We start from the raw sequence: 22,141 nt of genomic DNA on the forward strand, positions 1-22,141 counted from the left end.
TTGGAGCGATGATGAGAAACCTCGCCAGCAGTTTGTAATCCGACCGCAAGGCCATGAGACCTTTGCTCCCACCTTTAGGAGGCCTCCTCAAGTCAGCAAACATCTTCAACTTTTGGGTTTTGATTGGTGAGTAGAAGTCCTTAGTGTTCTCGATTACACGAGAAGACAGGAATTCCTGCATTAGGGACTCACCCACATCATGAGCTAAGAGAAGGTCATGTTCCACCTCATCTGTAGCAACACAACAAGAACTTATGCTGGGGCATTCGAAAAGTTTATTTGCCACATGAGAGCATTCACCATCGAGACTCACCCATTTTTTTGCACAGTCAGTGAATGTGGACCATCTCTTTTCTGTAAAAGGCTGCACCACCTCACCATGGATGGATGCTTTTTAGGTGCAAAATACACACTAAACGGGCCTGATCGCTTTCAACACGGTCAGTCATGGGCGCAGCCATGACAGTTGATCACAGAAGTCACATGATCATATTCTGTTATGTGATTGGCTGACACCTGTCTACATATGCGAAAGGCGGTACAACGGCACCCGAGATAGGCAAGTGGGCAAGACAATATAGTGCACATAATTTCATCTCGTAACATATGTTTGGGCCAATATATTTTGGAGAACTTTTGATATGTTCAACACCATTAGATTCAACAACTTTTCGCATGGTAAAATTTTAGCACCTCAGACACGAAACGAAATGTCATTTCCCACAGAGTTGCTACCGGCCTATTAACTTCGGCCGGATCCTCGCGCCCAAAGTTGCTTTACTGTGTCAGTGAATTAAGTGCGGCAGATGTGGAACCGTGCTGGTAACTACGTGACAGTTAATTATTTTGCCTAGTGAACCAATGCCCCATGCCGCATTATGTAGGCTACCATTACCAACGTGAACTCGGACCAATTGCCCACCGGGAATGCTATCTCGGACCAACTACAAACAGGATAAACCAAGACACGTATAAATACTTTCATGAATTTATTACCGGCATGGACCATGAAGCTAAAGAGTGGGAAATGACTTGAAGAATGATATAATGAGGATGGGGGAAAGAGAATGGCAGGGAACTTCAAATACAAAAATGGCGGGAAAAAGGAAATACAAATTGCACGTATATCAGCACATATGAAACACAAACATTTACCCTTAACATTACACGAACATACCTGCCCCGGAGCACTTATAAACCAATACTTAGCACACAATACACTACTGGATCCATGAGGAATGGCACAGAGCGATTGGGTTGAGAGGGATAGAAAATGCAGAGGTTGAAGGTAGAGGAAAGAGTGGGACTTTTGCATGCCCTGATCAAACCTTTGGTCACTCCGGATGGAGTACCAATAATACTAAGCTCTGGTTGGATCGACCCTACCATGGACCGGCGCCTGAACTCACAACTCGCACTCCCCTCGTGTGGCAGAGCTCCGATGATCTGGAGATGATCTGAACATGAGCTGGATGTTGAGGAGTTTGTGTTCGGATGCGGCGCTGTCCCAGCTGTGGTGCTGAAAATGTCACTCGTGGTAGTCTGGTTGGGTTGAAAGTAAACAGTTGAAAGTAAAAATCTCAAAAGTAAACAGGTGCAAAAGTGTAAAGAAAGTAAAATAAAATGTGTTTAAAAAAGTGTGAAAAGCAGTAGGGGTAAATGAAAATGTGAACTTTGTGTTGTAGCAACGGGCTGCGAGCAAGGAAATGTTGGGAAGGGACAAATAGGTCTCTCTATTTCTTGTCTCATGCCCTTGTTGTGAGAGAGAGCGAAATGCATCTCCGCTCCCACTCTTTTATATCCTTTCAGCTTGGTGTAAAATGCGACCTCCTTGTGTGTGAAGTTCCTCCTGTGGCATCTCACAATTGGCCCATCTGCACCAGGCTGTGCCACGCCATGAAGGGGGGTGGGCATGTGGATGGCGGGATGTGGGGGGAAGGGGGGAATGGGCAGGGGATCGAAGTAGCCAGCGTTTTTGTGAAACTTTACCCCTGGAACTCCGTGTCATCGCCTTCTACTCTGCAGCCGTTATCATTTACCGAAGCAGAAGTGCGTGAACATTGATGCAGGGAACTATGTTAAATGAGGCAATGTTTGTGAATGTGTGGATGACAGTGAATGACCTGAAGTGTGGCAGAATGTTGGGCGGTAAAGAGACAGTGAAATAAAGAGAGATAGAGAGATATCGAGATGAAAGGGGGGAAAAGGGGAGAGTCCTATCATCTACTACATGCGCAACACATATTGAGCACATAAATATGATTTACCTGACCTCTAAACAGAATACTAAGGAAATAACTGACTGCCCAGGGGGGGGGGTTGGGGGGGGGGGGTGAGGGATGGTTTTGGGGGGTGAATGAAGCCTGACCTCTCGCTGTATGTATGTACATCTGTAAATCATAAAAAAGAACAGAGCTGGCCTGATCTCCACCAAATTTTGCATACGTGTTGGCAGTGCCTGGGGTCAGCTCATGGACACAACCCTCCCCCCCCCACATCCCCTTCTCCCTTTCACCCCCCCCCTCCTCACCCCGTGGGACACAACGTTACAATGCGCCCGAAGGGAGCGGGTGTTTCTCGTGAATCCAACCACACATTCCACCCCTAATAGGTCATAGCACTGATATAAACACAGACTTTAGCTGCTGACACATTCATAACATTTGCATTGCAGTCCTACCTTAAAAGTGTCCATTGTTGTCTTTTCGGAAATTAAATAAAGATGGCAATCAAAATGAATCATGTCCGCGATCTGCGCATGCGCGGTTTTCTCAGCCGCTTTTCAGTGGCATCGCAGTGCAGCCCATCTGCGCATGCGCCAGCTATTGAAAATTGGGTCGCCACGGCAAAATCCAAGATGGCCGCCACCATGTATGTCTGAACCTTGCAACCTGCATATCTTGAAAAATAAGCAAAGTAGCAACTTCTAATTTGGTGTGTGGGTGTATCTAGGCACAAGGAAGAACGCTATCGAAAATTGGGTCGCCACGTCGAAATCCAAGATGGCCGCCACCATATATATGTCTGACCTTGCAACCTGCATATCTTGAAAAATAAGCGAAGTAGCAACTTCTAATTTGGTGTGTGGGTGTATCTAGGCACAAGGAAGAACGCTATCGAAAATTGGGTCGCCACGTCAAAATCCAAGATGGCCGCCACCATATATATGTCTGACCTTGCAACCTGCATATCTTGAAAAATAAGCGTGTGTGTGTGTAGGGGGGATGTGTGTGTGTGTGGGGGTGGAGGGATGTGTGTGTGTGTGTGTGTGTAGGTGGGGGGGGGGGTTGGTTGTGTGTGTGTGTGTGTGTGTTTGGGGGGAGGGGTGTGGGTGGGGGTAGGGGGGATGTGTGTATGTGTGTGTGCATGTGTGTGTGTGTGTGTGTGTGTGTGTGTGTGTGTGTGTGTGTGTGTGTGTGTGTGTGTGTGTGTGTGTGTGTGTCGGGGTTGTATCCAAGGGGGTTGTGTCAAAGCATGTCCAATGAAAGTGGGGTTGTATCACAAGTGGGGTTGTATCAAAAGTGGGGTTGTATCAACAGTGGGGTTGCATCAAAAGTGGGTGCGAGTAAACCGGTCATCACTGCCAGCAGTTTTAAAGTGGCAGTTCTAGTTATTATTATTATTATTATTATTATTATTATTATTATTTTATTATTATTATTATTGACTCCACCCCCTCTGTGATTCCCGCCCTCTTTCCAAATTTCCTTCTGTGTTCATCTTGTCCACACCATGCGTCCTCCTCTACCCCATATTCGTCCCCAGTCTCCACACCCAATGCTTGTCCAAGTCTCCCTCTATTTTGTCCTTCAACTTCCCTGTTGGTGTTTCTCCCTCTTCTACTGTTCATTTCGTAATGTTGCGTCCTGATCCATTCAGTGTTCCAGATCTTCCGTGAGCCTCGACTCTGTATGCGAAATAAATAAATAAGCGAACGCTCGAATTGTCGAGGTGAATCGTCATTGATCAGAAACCACGCATTTCCCGTGCTGATTGCGCCTGAAGCAGACAACACCGTGTTCGGAATTCCCCATATTGTTGAGTAATACTCGATGACGGCAACAGACTCGTTAAGTCTTAAAATATATTCACGTCATCAAAGCTTCGGAGGGCAAAGTCCACATGATCCAACCTGAAGTTTCGTTTGTGTACAGGGAAGTAGTCAAATTACTGCGAATTGCCGCATTGCATGCAGATCGGTGTTTCAGTGACACGAATTTCAAGCAGTCCATTCGGAAACGGCTTTAAAGGGACGAATTTCCAAACAACCTCCCATCAACCGAACGGTCTCGGTCTCTTCCCTTTTCTTTTGTGAGGTAAGATTTTGAAAACATTCGAATGAAATTGATATTTTACTTGTTATGACTTGCATTTTACCTTGTACTTTTGGATTCCAATTAGTTATCATATATTTTTATAAATAACGAGAGGAAAGTAACTCGCCAAGCTAAAACTATGATTATATACACCTCGATATTACCTCGTCCGAAAACCCGGCAAATACCATGTGAATGCTGAATTGTTGAAGAGATATATTATCTCGATAAGAAAAGAATAGCTTCAGTAAAATTTGAGATCGAGACTCGTGATATTGCAATGATTATTGATAAAAGTCACGTCGCGCCGTCGCGGCAGCTATAGCTAGCTAGCCAGCCGTTCCTCATCAGCGGTATCGAATATGGAGTGCTTCCTTGAGGGCCAAAGCCCATGTTGCCGGTGATAGTTTGCCTACTATTCGTGAAGGACACTGTGGGGTTTGAAATCAGGCCAGACGGCTTCGAAGAATCGAGGCGAATGTGATGTGCATATAGCTCCGGAAGTCGAGGGTATCCTGCCATCCCTCAATACGATATTTGTGGTAAAAAACGAAAAAAGTCTCAAATGGAGCGACGCAAACCACGGAGGTTTTGGAGGCTTCTTTCTACAGTAAAATTAAAACTACAGGCTGACTCCACTTACCTCCCCCTCCCCTGAATTTCCAGGTAGAAGCTGAGACCAAGACTTTGCAGTGACAAAAGTCTTGCTTTTGTTCCGCTTCGCTCCGCCCGTGCTTTCCTGGGCTCCTAATGGAAGCAACTCTTACCCAACTGAGCACCTCTTCCAGCCTTCCCCCTGTTCTTCCCCATCCAAATGAAAAGCAAACCAAAACTAGAACGGTACTCAGTAGAGAGCGTACCTCCGCCTGGTTGTGTAGATCACTCAAGCAATGGTGAAGGTGAAGAATCACTTAATTGGTGAAGTCTCACCATTTAGTTTAATCTCAAAGGATTAAAACAGGGGCGGGCAACCCCCGGCCCGCGGGCCACATCCGGCCCGCGAAGGCTTAGCGTCCGGCCCGCCACCCTGCTAGGCTTTATTATTGCAATCCGGCCCGCGGACCTCCCAGTAAAACTCATATCATTTGTAAATGTAAGAGTTTATATTTAGCCGGTCTGAATTCAAGAAAGGGACATTTTGTCTTCAGCACCGTCCTCTTCCGGAAGACATGCGCACGGGGAACTGTCTTGCCTAGACACCGCCTGCTTGCTGATAGGCGGTCTTTTCAAATCAGCCGGCATGTGATACGGACGTCCTTCCGATTCAGTCAGCTTGCGACAAACGTTGGTGTCTGGGACAAATAACTTGCAACAAAGAGGTAAGCGACGCAGAGTTCTCTAAACCTATTTCAATTTTCACTTTCTTTCAATTTGCTTTGTTTTGTTTGTTAGAACATGTTATTATCTTTCATTTGCTGCGTTTAAATAATTTTATTCTCCCTTTTTATTTGTAAAAATAAAAATATAACGAACTTTCTATTTGTAAAGAAAAAAAAAATATAACGAACTTTCTGTTTGTAAAAGAAAAAAGAAATTGACGAACTTTTGTTTAAAAGGAAAACGAAATTGACGAACTTTTGTTTAAAAGGAAAACGAACTCTTTAAAAAAAAAAGTATGCAGACTGATTCATTTCCTGTATTTCAGTTTTACGGTGAAACTGTGTCATATTCAGCGTTGGCCACGTGCGCGCAAAATAAATACATTCATCTGTACAATTCGTCTTCCGAGATTTTTTGTGCCCCAGATTGCTTGCTGTTACATCATTTATTCATTGCTGATATACCTAATTTTCTTCCTTTTCAGCTCATCATGTCTGCGACCCAGCGTGTTAAGAAGAGGAAAGTGGACCTCGAGCGTCGGATCTTCAACCCTGAGTGGGAGAAGTACTTCTTCATCGAGCGCTTTGGACAGGCCCAGTGCCTCATATGCTTGAAGACTTTGGCTGTCCTAAAAGAGTACAACGTGCGCCGCCACTGGGAGACAGAGCACCGCTCGTCAAACTTCGCGTCGGTGTCTGCCACCGAAAGGAAGGATGCCATGGTTAGACTATCAGGCAACTTGGAGAAACAAACTTCACTCTTCCGCAAGCAGAATACTGAGGCCGAAAAGGTGACGCGCGCCAGTTATGAAGTCTCCCGCATCCTTGCTCGCCGAATGAAGCCATTCGCGGATGGGGACTTCATCAAGGAATGCCTCCTCGCTGTAGTGGACTCCGTCTGTCCAGAGCAGCGTTCCGCCTTTGAGAACGTGAGCCGTTCGTCGCCGCATCGAGGATATGTCGGAAAACGTGCACGACTCACTCAAAACACGCAGCTCAAATTTCGTCGCCTTTTCCCTCGCTCTGGATGAGAGCACCGACACAAAGGACACGGCCCAGCTGTCCGTTTTCATCCGTGGCGTCACCGCTGACTTTCAAGTGTGTGAGGAATTCCTCCAGCTTGTCCCGCTGCGCGACACCACCACTGGGAAAGACATCTGCGACGCCGTGCTTCTGTGTGTTGATCAGCACTCCCTGGACCTCTCCCGTCTTGTGTGTGTGACGACCGACGGTGCCCCGGCGATGGTTGGTGAGAAGAAGGGCGCCGCTTCGCTGCTAGTGCGTCACTGTGCAGCCGCCGGATACACTCAGCCCATTAACAAGATGCACTGCATCATCCACCAAGAGTCCCTGTGCGCTAAGTCTGCCAACCTCGTTGGTGTCATGTCTGTCGTGGTGAAGGTCGTCAACTCCATCCTCTCCCGCAGCCTTAACCATCGTCAGTTCCAGGCACTGATGGACGAGGTGAACGTGCACTACAACGACCTGCTCTACTTCTGTGAGGTACGCTGGCTGAGTCGTGGGGCCATGCTGTCTCGGGTGTGCGACCTACAGCAGGAGATTGCCACCTTTCTACGTCAGAAGAACCTTCCCCACGCTGATCAATTCTCTGATCCGCGGTGGCTAGCTCGCCTGGCCCCTGCTCACGGACATCACGGCGCACCTGAACACCCTCAACATAAAGCTGCAAGGCAAAGACATTCTCGTGACAGACATGTACGCGCACATCACTGCCTTCGAGGTTAAACTGCGCTTGTGGGAGGCTCAATTGGCTTCTGGTCAGTTTGTGCATTTTCCTCGCCTTGCTGCATGTGCCCCTGACGATGTGGACCTGGGCACTTGCGTTAGTGTCGTCAACTCTCTACGTGAGGAATTTGCTTCCCGTTTTGCAGGAGTCAGGGTGCTGGCTGCGGACTTCAAGCTTTTCACTGCTCCCTTTGACTTCCCCGTGGAAGACGCCCCTGCCTCCTTACAGATGGAGTTGGTGGAGCTGCAGTGCAACGATGAAATGAAGGCGAAGTTCCGCACCTCTTCTCCATTGTCCTTCTTCCGCGACACCGTTCTCCCTTCTAACAATTTTCAAAAATACATTGCCCATGTCCAACGCATTGTGGCCATGTTTGGCAGCACCTACTGCTGTGAACAGCTCTTCTCGAAAATGAAGTACACGAAGTCTCACCTTCGCTCCCAACTCTCGGACCGCCACCTCAATGACATTCTTCTGTTGTCTACCTCAACCATCGAGCCAGACATGGAAATACTTCTTCATGGCAAACAGCACCAGCAGTCTCATTGATTTGTAGAGTGTTCAATGCAATTTTTGTACAATCTATTCATGTAAACAAAATATAGTAATTCTGAGATTTCGTTTTTCACTCCGGCCCGCGATCTCCTTCCAAAAGTCTCATCTGGCCCTCACTCTGAAAAGGTTGCCCGCCCCTGGATTAAAAGTATCACTCAATGATGAAGAATCTCTTAAAATTTCTACTTGCTGGATCCGGATCCAGATCTTCACCAAAATAGAATCGATTTTTCCTTGTCACACACAACCTGTCCACCAAGTTTCGTCCAAATCCGTTCATAACCTTTTGAGATATCCTGCGAAAAGATGGTTTTAGCCCGATCTCCCAATGGTGAAGAATCAGGTTAAAAAAATTAAATAATGCTAATATCCGAATCCATATTCAGATCTTCACCAAAATCGAATATAATCGGCCTTGTCAGACACCCAACCACTCTACCAAGTTTCGTCCAAATCCGTCCATAACCTTTTGAGATATCCTGCTATGTATCGTTTTTGGCCCGATCTCCCAATGGTGAAGAATCACTAAAAAAAATTCTAATAGCCGGATCCGAATCCGGGTCTTCACCAAAATCTAAACACTTCGTCCTTGTCACATGCGCTCCATCTCTGCCAAATTTCGTCCGGATCCGTCCACAACTCTTTGAGATATTGTGTTCACAAACGGACAGACAGACAGACTATGTACTCGGGAAAGACAGACGTGAAAACATAACCTCCATCCACCTTTTGTGGCGGAGGTAACGAGAAAGATCAGATATTGCAGACCCCCACCTGAACTTGTTTTGGGTGGTGCTTGTTTGTGTGCTGGTGTGTTTGTGTGGTGTGCAGACAATGCATTGACGATGTACTGTGGGATTACATTAACTAGTGAGGTACCTATGCTATGCACGGGTGGGAGGCCAGAAGCAAACAGACAATGCAGAAACGACGAATGCTAAAGCATGAAACCAAGAAATTCCACATTCCTGTAGCACCTTCAGTCGCAAGTCAGACATGGACAGCAAGTTCGTGAAGGACTTCCATGAAAAACGTACCCGTTGACAAACAAACGTGTACGTTTGTTCCATACCCAGTCAATGGCGAATCTGCATATGGTGATCCTAGAATTCACGTTTAGAAAGTAGAAACCGTCACGGCATTTTGTCATTCACTTGAACTCAATATCTCTTTTTTTTCCAAACAGCATAACTCCAATCACAAATGAAATAACATTAATATAAAAAATAAACTTTTAACAACATTTGTGACATAAACAAATATTTAAATCCTGATGTGAAGTTCCGTACGGTTGGGTGAATACAATTACGAATTCAAAATCGTAATTGTATTCACTCAATTCCAATCATCAATTGATACTTTAACAAAACGATTAACACGATTAACGTTAAACGATGTAACATTACGATTGAATGACGGTTGTATTTGGATATTATCAAACCCACGCATTGCCGTCACCTGTCCACTTCCGCATTCGTGGCAGATTCATAATTGTCATCAAAATCTAAACAGTATTTGTAGAATTTCAATAAAAGCCACATCACTGTTCATATCGGTAAATATTATTCCATCGTGTTTGGAAAACCTCAAAAAATTGGAAAAACAATATAGTCTATTTTACTCCCAGGGGTCCCAGGAATACCCACCCAAAATATCGTTGCGATTGGTAGAGCCAAATCCGTTTTTGCGGTACCTTCGAACGGACAGACAGACATTTGGTGAACTATAGTAAGATACAGTGGACAAACAGACCTTTCGGTTTTATTGTATAAATTTCACGTTCAAATTGTATGTTTTTATGGCGTAGCCCATCGGGCAGAGCCGTCAAGAACAGTGTTTGTCTGTCTGTATGTTTGTATGTTTGTATGTATGTATGTATGTCCCCTCAAACGTATACCAATCAGAGCTGAGAATCTGGTCACTTGACAGTGTGATGTGATTACGTCTGATGTCATTACGGCGGTGCTGCGGCTGACTCTCCATGCACCGCCATTTTGATGTTATATGCCGTTCATGCCGAAGATATTGTCGAACCTGTCATATATCACAATCACCATGCTCTACCTTTAAGTTTTTCATTCAGTGTGAAACACAAACAAACCGATTGTTAAAATGATCATCAAATATAGAAATCATCGGCGTTACTTCTCTTCCAACAATACAGCAGGTATAGGCAGGCCTTAGGCATTATGACTCACCATCCGCTTCGGACAAATGAAACTCAGGTTTCTTAATACAGTGGTATCGTTTCAGTGGTATCGTTTTCGTTATAATAATAATAATAATAATAATAATAATATTATAGTAAATATAACCATAACACTTTAATCCCAATGTCGTGAATGGAAAGTTTATGGATTGAAGTGGAGTAACCGAGGAAATAAGGAATTCACCTCGGTTTAAAATATATATATATAATTTTTGTGATAATAACGTAATGTTATTATTATAGTAAATCTAATCATAACACTAATCCCTTTGTGGTGACTGCAACGTTACTGGAGGTTAATATATATATATATATATATATATATATATATATATATATATATATCTATATATATATATATATATATAGTTACGGTTTTTAGAACCTTCACTAGTAAATTTTAGTAAATGCATCCCTTATAAATGTTCCCCTGTAAATATCCCCATCAATTGGTTTGTTAAAGATCGCACCCTAGTTAGTCCATGAACAACACGTAGCGAACCATAGGACCTCTTCGTAGTTATTTCATTATTATGTGTTTCAGTTAAGGATCTGTTCCCAGTAGTTGAATCTGCGTTGCATTAATGAAATAAGAGTAGGCTCCAAAGTTCCCTTCAAAAGCGGTGCGAGTGGTTTTCTATCTCCCCACAAGACTCCATTGCCCATGTGCTTCATCTCGGAGAAGAAGGGGGAGGAGTCCTCGGAGCTCTAGGAATAAGGCGTGGCCCTGTCAACGCACCATCAGGGGGCGGAGCCGGTGAGCCCTCGCGACCAATCAGGGCCGAGGCGAGCTCACCGGTGGGTGTATCATAAAAGCCGCGGCTTGATACGCAAAAACCCAATATAAGCGCGGCGCGCGGACTACTTGAGGAGGAGTGGTTGGGGAAGCAAAGAGAGTGGTGAGGAGAGAGTCGTGCGTGGGTCGTGAGCCAGGAGACAAGAGAGGCGTGAGCCAGAGAGAAGGGACGGGTCGGGGATGAGTGAGGAAGCCCGAAGTACGAGTGGAGAGAAAAGCAATATACCCTCCCCGATTTGATAACCCCGCCGAATAAGGTCCGCTCGCGTGCAACCAATATCATCAGCGCTGCCTGCCAGGGTTTTCCCGCCATGACGCGAGTCGACTCCTGGAGCCGGACCTCGACGCCTGCCGTCTGCCTGGGCCTTCTCATCCCTTCTTCCAGTCATTCCTGCCTGCTATTCCCTTTCGTGTAAGTCTGTTTGTCTGTCCTGTTTGTTTGTCCTGGGGTAATATAAGACTGCTTAAGGCTGCCCTGTGTCTTCTTCTTCTTCACTGTAAATTACTTTCGTTTCTTCTTTGGTTCTTTGGTTTTGTAAATTATTAATAAATGTCTGTTATTTCTTACCTTTGGTTTCTTCTTTCCCCCGATCGCTTTCACCCTGTCTCCAATTGAGTACCTGTGGCACGATTTGGCCAACGCTCGGAATCGGGTTAGTCTTTTGTTAATGGCTCGGGCTGCGGATTGCTAAACCACTCGTCAAATACCATCTTGTCCGTGGTTCGAGCGGTACTTGTCTCCCTGTTTTGCAGAGGGATTGGTAAAGGTATTCGGGAGAACACCTTGACCAATAACCCTGATCAATTCCACCCCGCAAAAGAGCGTTACAAGTACCAGGACCAGAGATGGCCAGCTTAACAGGCCAAGGGGATTGACCCCACCCCTTGCTAAGGGGAGTGCCGTCTCTGAGATCCGTAACAATATATATATATATATATTGTTGCGGATCTCGCCGCCGGCCTTCTCCCCTTACCAAGGGGGGATTAGTCCCCTTGTCTTTAACTGGCCGACGTGACTCGGGACCTATGACGTACTTCCCGGACAGTGCGAAATAGGGTCGTAGGACTAGAATCACTATTACCTAATTACTCGCGCTGCCCTGAAACGAGGAAATAAGCCCCGCACGAATCACACGTGCTGAGACGCCGAGCGGTGCGTACACGCGATCCGTGCCGTTTATATGGTGACCCCGGTTCTAGCGATCTTGTTCATACCACGCTTAGCCAATGGAGAAATCACACAGGCGATAGAATTGGGAAGAAAGGGATAACAAGTTTTATTTAAACTATACAGGGGTTCCAGAAAAGAGGGGACACAGTGCAGCCTTAAAAACAGTCTTAACTTAATCCCCAGGACAAATGGGCCCGTCTCACACACAGACACACTCACACGGTGTTTGCAGCTGCAGGATGATGTTCACCACGTCCCGGGATGGCTCTCGTGCAGCTCCCTCCGGCCTCCGGTTCGTCCCGGGCAGATGGTAAGTAGAGGGGCAGGAGATCTCCGCGTGACGTTTGGCGCACACGGGATAATACGGGGCGAACGGTAGGGTCTGGGCTCTGGCGGTTGGCGGTTAACACTGGCGGCTATTGCCGTGTTCACTCGCGTGGCTGAATAGGCAATATTCGCCACTGGCGCGTCTGGCTGCCTTTCCTCTGGCGCGTACGTTATACTGAGATATAGTGCAATGCCTCCAAAGCGAGCGCTGGGAATCACGTTCTTCACAGTCCACTCGCGTGCGCTCTCCCCTTGCAAGTTCTCTCGTGCCAATCAGTCCTCCTCGTTCTCCCTCGTACTCTCTTTGTAACAAGTCCGCTGCGAGTCCTGACCGAGTCCTGTTCAAGGGCTTTGTGCAAAGACTTTTATAGGCACGCCCGCGAACCTTCTAGCACTTACCAGACGCGCCTTACCACGCCCTGTCATGCCATGCCATTCGAGCCCTGGTTGGCTGGTGGCCATTACCATCATCGCCTCTGACGCGCTGCCTTGACGCCGCCCCACCCCGACCCCGCGCTCCTCCCTCTTAGGCCTACCTCGTGTTACTCAACTAGTGAGCGAACAAAGGGCAGCGAATGCTGCTGGCAGACAAAGCGTAATAAATGCTGCGGGTAGCCAAAGCGTAACAAACTGAGGGGGTCAGCCAAATGGGGCGCGGGATCAATTTTGTCCATAGAGGTGGAATTGGAGGGTGGACGCAAAATGAAAGGACCTAAACTCATGTCTTTACACAATGCAGATATTACAAGGGGAAATGGCCTATACTTACACATACTATGACATAACTAATACTCTAAGGTGGCCTACGTGTTGCTCGTGGACTAACTATGGGGGGCAACCCTTTAACCTTTAATGACCAATATGTGCAAATCTCAAAACTGTAGCAATATATATCTTATATATATATATATATTAAAGTAGCGGCAGTTTTGTGTCTGGCCGTCATTCTACGTCATTACGGTCATTATATATGTGATGCCATTACAGCGTAAACACACGCTCCCGCCGTAGATCTTCGCTCAGTTCTGTAAGTAAAACGTACCTCATGGATGTCGGGATTCCTCCAGATTTCTTTGTTTAATGTTATAAACAGCATTAGTGACGGTTTAAAAAGCTAATCATATGGGTTTGTGGTTTATAATATTGTTACGGAATCGGGCGACGGCACTCCCCTTACCGAGGGGGGGGTTTAATGCCCTCGTCTTTTTAAGCTGGCCGCCTCCGTTCCTGGACCCATCCAGCTCCTCTGTGGGATAGGATTGGCCAAGGTGATTGGTCAAGGGATTCTCGGACACCTCCGCCAACCCCTCCACAAAGCAGGTGGATGGACCCGCTCAAATCCCGGACAAGATGGTATTTTGCCGAGCGGTTTAGCAGTCCGGAATCCGAGCCGTTAGCAATAGACGAAACCCGATTGCGAAGCGGTTCGGCCAAAATCGCGCCACAGGTACTCAATGGGGAAAACACAAAGACGATCGGACGAGAATGAAAGCTAAAAGAGTACGGAGGAACAGGTATTTATTAACTATTATTTACAAAACCAAAGAAACCAAAGGAGAGGCAAAGAAACGAAAGTAATTTACAGAAGAAGAAGAAGACACAGCGCAATCCTTATACAAGCTTACTTATGGAGCCCAGACAACACAGACAGCACAAACTCACGTACATGAATGGGGGAATTGCAGGCAGGAATGGCTGGCCGAAGGATGAGGTTCAGGTCCGTGCAGAACGGCAGGGCTGGAGGCGAGCGGCCGCCGACTCCCCGCACTCTGGTTCACACGGCGGGGTTGCTCACGGCAGCACGTCAAAGCTTCATGCGGCAGGGGCTGTTTGAAGCAGCGTCTCTCTCTCGTACCTCTGCAGGTTGCGCGTCTCTCTCAGGCCTCGTAACTTGCTCAACACTCGAGCGCCGTTTTCATAAACACTTGCACGCTCACCACTCCACAGAACTCCAAACTTGTTCAAGCGCCTCCCTCCACAGAACTGCCGTGGGGGCTTCGCGCGATGGGTTATATCGCCACCCTTGTGGAACCCTCTCGAACCTCCTCGATCTTTCTGCCCCCGCCCTCTCAAGCCATGCCCACTGAGCCCTGGTTGGTCGGCAAGGGCTCGCTCCACCTTTGATGACGAGGGCTCCCTGGCTCCACCTTGTATGACGAGGTGAGGCCACGCCCTTCTCCGATCCTGGCCTCATGGGCAATGGAGGTTTGGAGCGAGCGCTAAGGCGGCTGTGGCTGGCAGAGGCGCTTTGGGGAAATTGAAAAGGGGAACTATCTTATTTGATTTGATGCAATGCAGAGTCAACTATTGGGAACAGGTCCTTAACTGAAACACATACTAATGACATAACTATTGAGAGGTCCTATGGTGTCCTACATGTTGTAATGTGGACTAACTAAGGTGCAATTATTTCAATTAACAGCCAATTAAGGGGAAATGTACACAGGGGTTATTTATAAGGGAATTTACTACTAAATTTACATGTGAAGGTTCTAAAAACCGCAACAATATTTTACAAGTCTGGCTATGTCGCTGTTAGACTTTTGGTCTTGTTTTCTGTAGATGTACTCGGTTCCGATAGTATGTGTTTTATAGACGTACTCACATTCTTAATTATGCGTTCTTTATAGACCTACTCTGATTCGAGTACTACTACTGTCACGTCAGGCGGTCCGCTTTGGCAGGCCATCTGAGCCGGAGGTCTAATTCCTCTGTAAATGGCCAAAGGATCTTCATTGGGTCACTGTGAGCAGACAGACAGCGCTAGCTATTATTTTCCTCTCCATGCCCTCATAGTGCGAGCCTCCATTACAATTTTATATTTCCCAAAGGTTGTAATTTGCCATCCTGCTGCGTGTGCGGGGCCCTCTGCAGAGCCTCCCGCCTGTGTCCAGGGCTCTCTGCAGCTCTGTACACCCCCTGGCAAACAATCCTCCATGAAGCGGCCAGCAGGGGAGATTCTCAAAACCGTGCCCATTGTGCTTTGTATGCCAGTTGCACTCACCTCAGGTCCTCCATCTGGCCTCGCCTGTATACTATAGGCTTTACACAAGACGTCCTTAGTGCTCTATGAAGGATGCTCACCGCCTCCTCAGCACACATATTACATATGATTTACCTTTGACGTTTCCCCAGTGCAGGTGTAAATCTAACCTACTTGATCACACGGTCCATACTATTCTTTATCCATTCTGGTGATGGTTCCCTCCCCCCTCCTCCCCCCTTCCTTGCAACAGTACTGTCACGTGACTGCTCTCAGTTAAGACCGAGAGTGAGCCACGGATGGAAACGAGCCTTAATGGAGGCGTTCAACTCAAATTGATGGCGGATGATACGCGATGAGGATGAAGAGTACCGACTTACCTGGGCGGCCTCGCTGACTTCTTCACCCTGCGAAAATAACTCTCACGAAAAACGGATTTAAAATGTACAAAAATAAACAGGTTTATTAAACGGAATGCCGGTAACAATGGAAACGCGATAAACTAAACTCCTAAATTGGGATCCTTCACACCAGACATACACACAGACACAGGGATAAAATAACGTGGAAAGGAATGGTGTGTGATTTATTGCACTTCGCTCAACCAGCTTGGGATCTCGTCAGGAACTGTGTCGGCCCCAAACTCACCCTGTGCATTGGTGGGAACCGCCCCGCCGTTGGTGCGAAAACAGGCCTCCGTTCCCTCGTGTGCTTGTGGCACGTCCGCGCCCCCTCCAGGCAGGTCGCGTGAGTGAGCAAACGATCCGCAGCTCCCCTCGTTCCGACCACAAGTCACGTCCCGCACACCGTCGCTCGCAAATGTCTGATACCAAGGGCGCGATGAAGAAGACGCACAATGCAAGAGTCTCCGCGGCAGAGAGAGAAAGAGGAAAGCGTCAGGGCAAGAGATCCAAAGCAGAGAGAGGAGAGAGAGAAAATGTCGGTCTCCTCGTACTTTTATCGACCCCTTGTGACCTCATCTGTCTCTCTCTCTACCAATGCCCGCAGGCCACCACTACAGTGTTTCGCTCTCCACCGATCACCTGCAGCCCACCCTTTGACGTCATCGATGGTATCTGGCCAACCGGCGCGCTGCTTACTGCTCCTCCTTCTTTCCCCAATCGGCTGGTAGCTTCTTGCTACGTGGCGACCAGTCACGGCTCCCTCGTTAATCTGGCCTTTCGCTGGTCGACTCCTGCCCAATAGCGAGTCCTTCCGTGCGTGGCTCCCGGCCTGCCTGTGATATGTTTGTTCAACCAGGTGGGGTTGTTAGCCTTGGTGCTTGATGCCTGTCTTCCGGTTGGTTTTATTGTGGGGGGGATTTAATTTGTGTGTGTGGTGCTTTTAATGGTGGGATTCCTCACTTGTGTTTATGTGTGGTGCCATAAGGGACAACGGGATGATCACAAGGTCCCACACACAGGGGAATTAACATAATCCATACACTAGTTAACACGCTCCATTCCTCGTAATCGGGACAAATATACACTTAATCCGACATTCGGGCTAAACAGGTCCGTGACTTATGTACATCGAAGTGGTTCTTTCTACCCACGAATATCGGAGCACCTACCTATGCAGATCTACCTGAATCTATATATCACTACGCCAAAATGCATAACAGTACTTTATTAAAATACTCACATTTTAATTGTACATACTTTATTGACATACTTGGTTGAAAAAATATAATGTGTCAGGCACCTTCTAACAGTACATACTTTATAGATGGACTCACCTTCTAATAGCACATACTTTATTGATGCACTCACGTTCTTAATACACATACTTTATAGATGGACTCACCTTCTAATAGAACATAATGTTACGGTCCGCGGATATGGATGTTGTTTGCCGAGCGAAGGCACCGCGGCCGAACAGTTGTTCCCCGACTCACCCGATTCACCCAGACATTGGCCGTATCGCGCCACCGCTATTCAATCGGGAAAAGACTAAGACGACGAATGCAAAGAGGAAGAAGAAGACATACAGAAGAGTAACGGGGTTTATTATTATTTACACACACATAAGCAAAAAGAGCAGTCACGGGTATTTACAGCGGACATGAAAAAGCATGTAACACAGTGCAAATTACTAGCTTATACTGACTTAGTTTACTACCCAGGACAGCACGAACAGAACAAACTCACGTACGCAAATGGATGGAAGGGTAGGAATCGTTTGGAGGGATGAGCGGGTGGGATCACAGGGCACAGCGAGCAGGTCAACTCCGGGCGGGAGGCGAGGAGCCGGCAGCTCCTTGTATTCAGCTTTACAGCGCACGCCGGCAGGGTCACTCGCTGCCCCGTCAGGGCTTCACGCGGCTGGTTGAAGCGGCTCTTTGTCAAAGGCTTTTCGTATCTCTCACGCAACTCCGGTGCAACTCTGAACTCTCTCCCGGTGGACTGCCAACCCTCTTACGCACCTGGACTCCTCTGCCGTATCCCTCGTGTCGCTTGTCCCAGCGATCGTCGCACCCTTCTCTCATACCTTCAGCGCGGGTCTGACACGCCCCCCTCGGTTTCGGTACCGCCCTCCCCCCCCCCCCCCGTGCTCTGTTTCGTGACCTTGTATGGTAATCCCACGGGCTTGTTTCCTTATTTGGGCATGGGGCTGAACAGCCCCGCCCTTCGTGGCGCGCCCTGGGCTTGCCTCTCCCGGGCGACCCCGCCCCTCCTGTTCAAACAGAGCACGGAGCACATATTCACTATGGCAGCGAAATGAGAGGGCGTGCACCCCACGCTTGTGAACTGCTTTACCCGCAGATGGAGAGTTTGGCTGGGAAATGAAAGTATTGAAGGGGAGCTATTTTTAATTGATTCGGTGCAATGGAGTATTATTTTAATGGAAGACAAGGCCTTACCCTAAAACACATAATAACATATAAGCTACTGAACAAGGGTTTTATCGGGTCCTTCAATGTGGTGTTTCATGGAATTAACTACCGAGACGCCCTTTTTTCCTTTACACAACTCTGGAGGCAGGAGGGGCCATATCCAACCAATGTTACACAACAATTTACCACTACAATACACACAATCAAAAAAAAAAGCACTCCTCATACCCGCAACAATACTTTATAGATGCACTCACCTTCTAATAGCACATACTTTACAGATGCACTCACCTTCTAATAGTACATACTTTATAGATGCACTCACGTTCTTAATACACATACTTTATAGACGTACTTGCATTTTAATTTTTAATACTTTATAAAAGTACTCAGTTGAAAAAAAGATAACGTGTAATACAGTCCTGGCTACCACCAGGTGGTGGTGCGTGGCCTACGTTAGCACATTATGTGCAGACCGACAGACAAACAAACGGACACAAATACAAGACGCTCTCCTCTAGCAAGACTAAAAATCCCATATCTGGCCATTAAATTTGGGATTTTGGGATGGATTAGGTTTTGGATGTGGCTGGTGTCGTGTATGTTGATTCTGATTGTGAATTGTAAGATTGGATTGGAGTTGGGGGCGCTGGACGTAGACATACATAGGTGTCTGCGATGAGAGAGCACCAGGCCCTGTATTTGTACGTTTTTGCCTGAGATTTGCCAATGATGTTGACCTTTGGATTCCAAATGCATCGAGGTGAGGTGCACTCGGTGCGAATTCATTTCTTACTCCCAGGTGCTCTGGCAGTGATTTCCAAGCAATAACATGACAATCAAATGGGTAGATACAAAAAGCATTCTGAGTATTGCGCTGCAATACATGTCCCCTACAGGCATTGGGTAGCACTGTCATAGAAGACAGTATTATGACTTACCGCACTCAAAATTATAGTCCGGAAAACTGTTGGGGAAATTCCCAAAGTTCAAAGTGCCATAACTTTGTCAAAAATGATCGAAACGTCGTGAAGTTCGAACTTGATCTGTAACTTATCATGAGGAACCCATGTGCCAAGTTTGAAATCATTAGCGTTAAGAGTTTAGAAAAAAAAAGTCCGGAAAGCTGTTCTTTGCGTGATGGACTGACGGCCCGACAGACTGACTGACGGAGGGATGGAGTGCAAACCTATAGTCCCCTCCGGTAATAAAGGGTGTTGTGAAAATCAACCAAATCCACAACTCGTCCCATAGATAGGTTTAATTTCAATTAGATCGTAACATCATCCTGTAAAATACACCATGCAACATATATGTCAGGATCAAGGCATCATATGAGAAAGATTGGATATATCAGTCAATGCAAGCAAGCCTAGAATATAAGTGGGTACGTACCATTCAATTCTACATGTCATTGTATAAAGTCGCAGGAGTGGCCTCGAGTCGCGGACGTCCCGAGGTCTTATAGACACCGCCCAGTGGTTTAAGTGAGCGTCACACCTGGGTTCAACTTACATTTTCACCACATTCTCCCCGCCGTTAGAACTATGCTGCCACTAGGCAGGAAGCGAGCGCGCGTCAGCATTAATGGGTAGAGGAAGTCATTATATCATTATTAGGGTGTCAAAGAAATATCCCTATTGATTCTTGTCTTTGCGCCATTGTGTTATGTTTCGCACACTGTCAAAGCGTCCCCAGGGCTTCCTGGAAAGCGCTATACGAAACAAATCCATTATCAGTAGTACAGGTCAGTCGGTCCATCCGTAGAGGTCAGTGTGGCGAATTACCCTGCCAGCACAGGTTCGGAAACTACCGGGTACGACGTCCCCAAATCCGGAGTCCCCTGCTTCGGAGTAGCCGCTGGAGGCAGGTGTCGGAGGGGCACCTCAGTGCCCTCACCGCTTCAGGCAGGGGTGTATCAGGCGAAGGGAGGGACGGCAGATGTTCTCTAGGCGCACTCATAGCCTGGTTAGCAAACATGTCCGATACTGGCAGACGATGAGCCTGTGGGTCACAATAGTCTAGTCTCACAGGCCTATGTGCTGGATAAGGTGTACCTTTGCGATATGCAACTCATTACATAAGGTGTACCTTGTCGAAGAGCGAATGTCCATTCGTCGCAATGCAACGCATTTCAGGCAGATGTGTCGATGTGGAAGATGTGTAAACCAGTAAGCCATGTCTATTCGTCGCAGGGCAACACATTACAGGAAGATGTGTCGATGTGGAAGATGTGTAAATCAGTAAGCCTCTTTACAGTAAGCTGTAACAGTAAGTAAGATTACATGACAGGAGGCCATGACAGTGTAAGTCAATTACAGTAAGTCTGTACCGGCCTAGGAGTTGTAACAGTAAGTAAGATTACATGACAGGAGGCCATTATAGTAAGTCCATTACAGTAAGTCTGTACCTGCCTTGGCTCCCAAGGGTACATGGTCGATCCACATTAGATCCATGTCATGGAATTGCCGAGGGAGAGAACTGACGAGAGCCATAACGAGAGTTACGCGATACCCCGGAGTCCCCCTGTTTTGAAATCACGAGACTCGAGCGCTCTCTGACGGCAGCACGTACGAATTACAAGCTCCGGCAAATAGTTTCAAGCAAAACGTTTGCCACGAGTGCCCTCCGTAGGCTGCCTGAACGACCGGCATGGCTGATTACGACGACGCACAAAACGACCGGAACGCGCCTCCCCAGCGGAGCGTGCAGAACCTCCGCGATGCATACGGCAATCCCGTCCTGCAGTACAGCGCTCGGAGGATCGGAGAAAACCGGCTTTACCGGCTGCCGAGAGAACGTCCCGGATGGACGACAAAAACGACCGAAACGCGCCTCTCCAGCGAAGCGCGCAGAACCTCCGGGATGCATATGGCAATCCTGTCCTGCTGTACAGCGCGCGGAGGATCGGAGAAGATCGGCTATACCGGCTACCGAGAGGATGCCCCGGATGGAAGGATTGTCCCATTCAAAGCGAATTGAATTGTCCCATTCACAAACCGAGAGAGAGTCCCGGCTGGACAAACCTTGTTTGTCCCAGCGTTGTCCCGGATGGATTGTCTAGATGTCGAGATGATTGTCATGCTAGATGTCCCGGATGGATTGGCCATCCACGGATGTCCGACCGATCCATCCATTCAACGCCTTCATTGCATGGCACGGATCCAGCCGGACCGCGGATGGATCGACCATCCATGGACGCAAAGACTCAGAGACCCAAAGACAGCCATCGCCCCGGATGGACTGTCCATCCATGCTAGATGTCCCGGATGGATTGACCATCCACGGATGTCCGACCAATCCATCCATTCAACGCCTTCATTGAATTGACCATCCACGGATGTCCGACCAATCCATCCATTCAACGCCTTCATTGAATGGCTCGGATCGACCATCCATGGACTCAAAGACTCACTCAATTGACACAAAGACATCAATGGACGTCATCCTGGGTCCCCACAAGGGGCGAGGTGGGAGTCGTTATACCGGACGGCATCCGGGCGAGCGTCCCCACAAGGGGCGAGGTGGGAGTCGTTATACCGGACGGCATCCGGGCGAGCAACAATAACCTCCAGGGATCCCACCCCCCCCCCCCCCCCACCGAGGTTGCAGCAGCGCGCTGCATACCGAAGTCAGACGACCTTCACAGTCTGGGTCAGTCTGAGTCACAGTCAGTCTGGGGCAGAGGGAAAATGGAATCATACGAGTCGTCTCGCAGTCTCGAAATGTGCGTGGATACGAGCCAAGAGCTCTGTCCGATAAACAACAAGCCCAGAGTCAAGGGCGAGCAGGCAGTATGGTGCCCCCGTTACTTGCGCAGGTGACAAGGGAGTCGGGCGCGACGCTCAATGTCACCATTTCACGAGGTCACCGTGTACTCCC

The 22,141-nt window shown here is 47.7% G+C and overlaps 1 protein-coding gene and 1 long non-coding RNA gene across 2 annotated transcripts in view; one reads left to right on the forward strand and one right to left on the reverse strand.

The window, feature by feature from the left end:
- Positions 1 to 1,038: 1,038 nt before the first annotated feature.
- Positions 1,039 to 4,260, reverse strand: LOC144891368 (uncharacterized). The gene is made up of 3 exons (XR_013622889.1): positions 4,133 to 4,260; positions 2,681 to 2,899; positions 1,039 to 1,542 (listed from the first exon to the last, which is right to left on the reverse strand). It is a non-coding gene; the product is annotated as an uncharacterized LOC144891368 (long non-coding RNA).
- Positions 4,053 to 22,141, forward strand: part of LOC137426267 (uncharacterized) — a 63,929-nt gene continuing 45,840 nt past the window's right edge. Inside the window, exon 1 of the mRNA XM_078774677.1 lies at positions 4,053 to 4,316. The gene's annotated coding sequence lies outside the window, so the exon portion shown is untranslated. The remainder of the gene's footprint in view (positions 4,317 to 22,141) is intronic.

Source organism: Myxine glutinosa, chromosome 1 (assembly GCF_964187855.1).
Source record: "Myxine glutinosa chromosome 1, kmMyxGlut1.1, whole genome shotgun sequence".
Lineage (NCBI taxonomy): Eukaryota > Metazoa > Chordata > Myxini > Myxiniformes > Myxinidae > Myxine > Myxine glutinosa.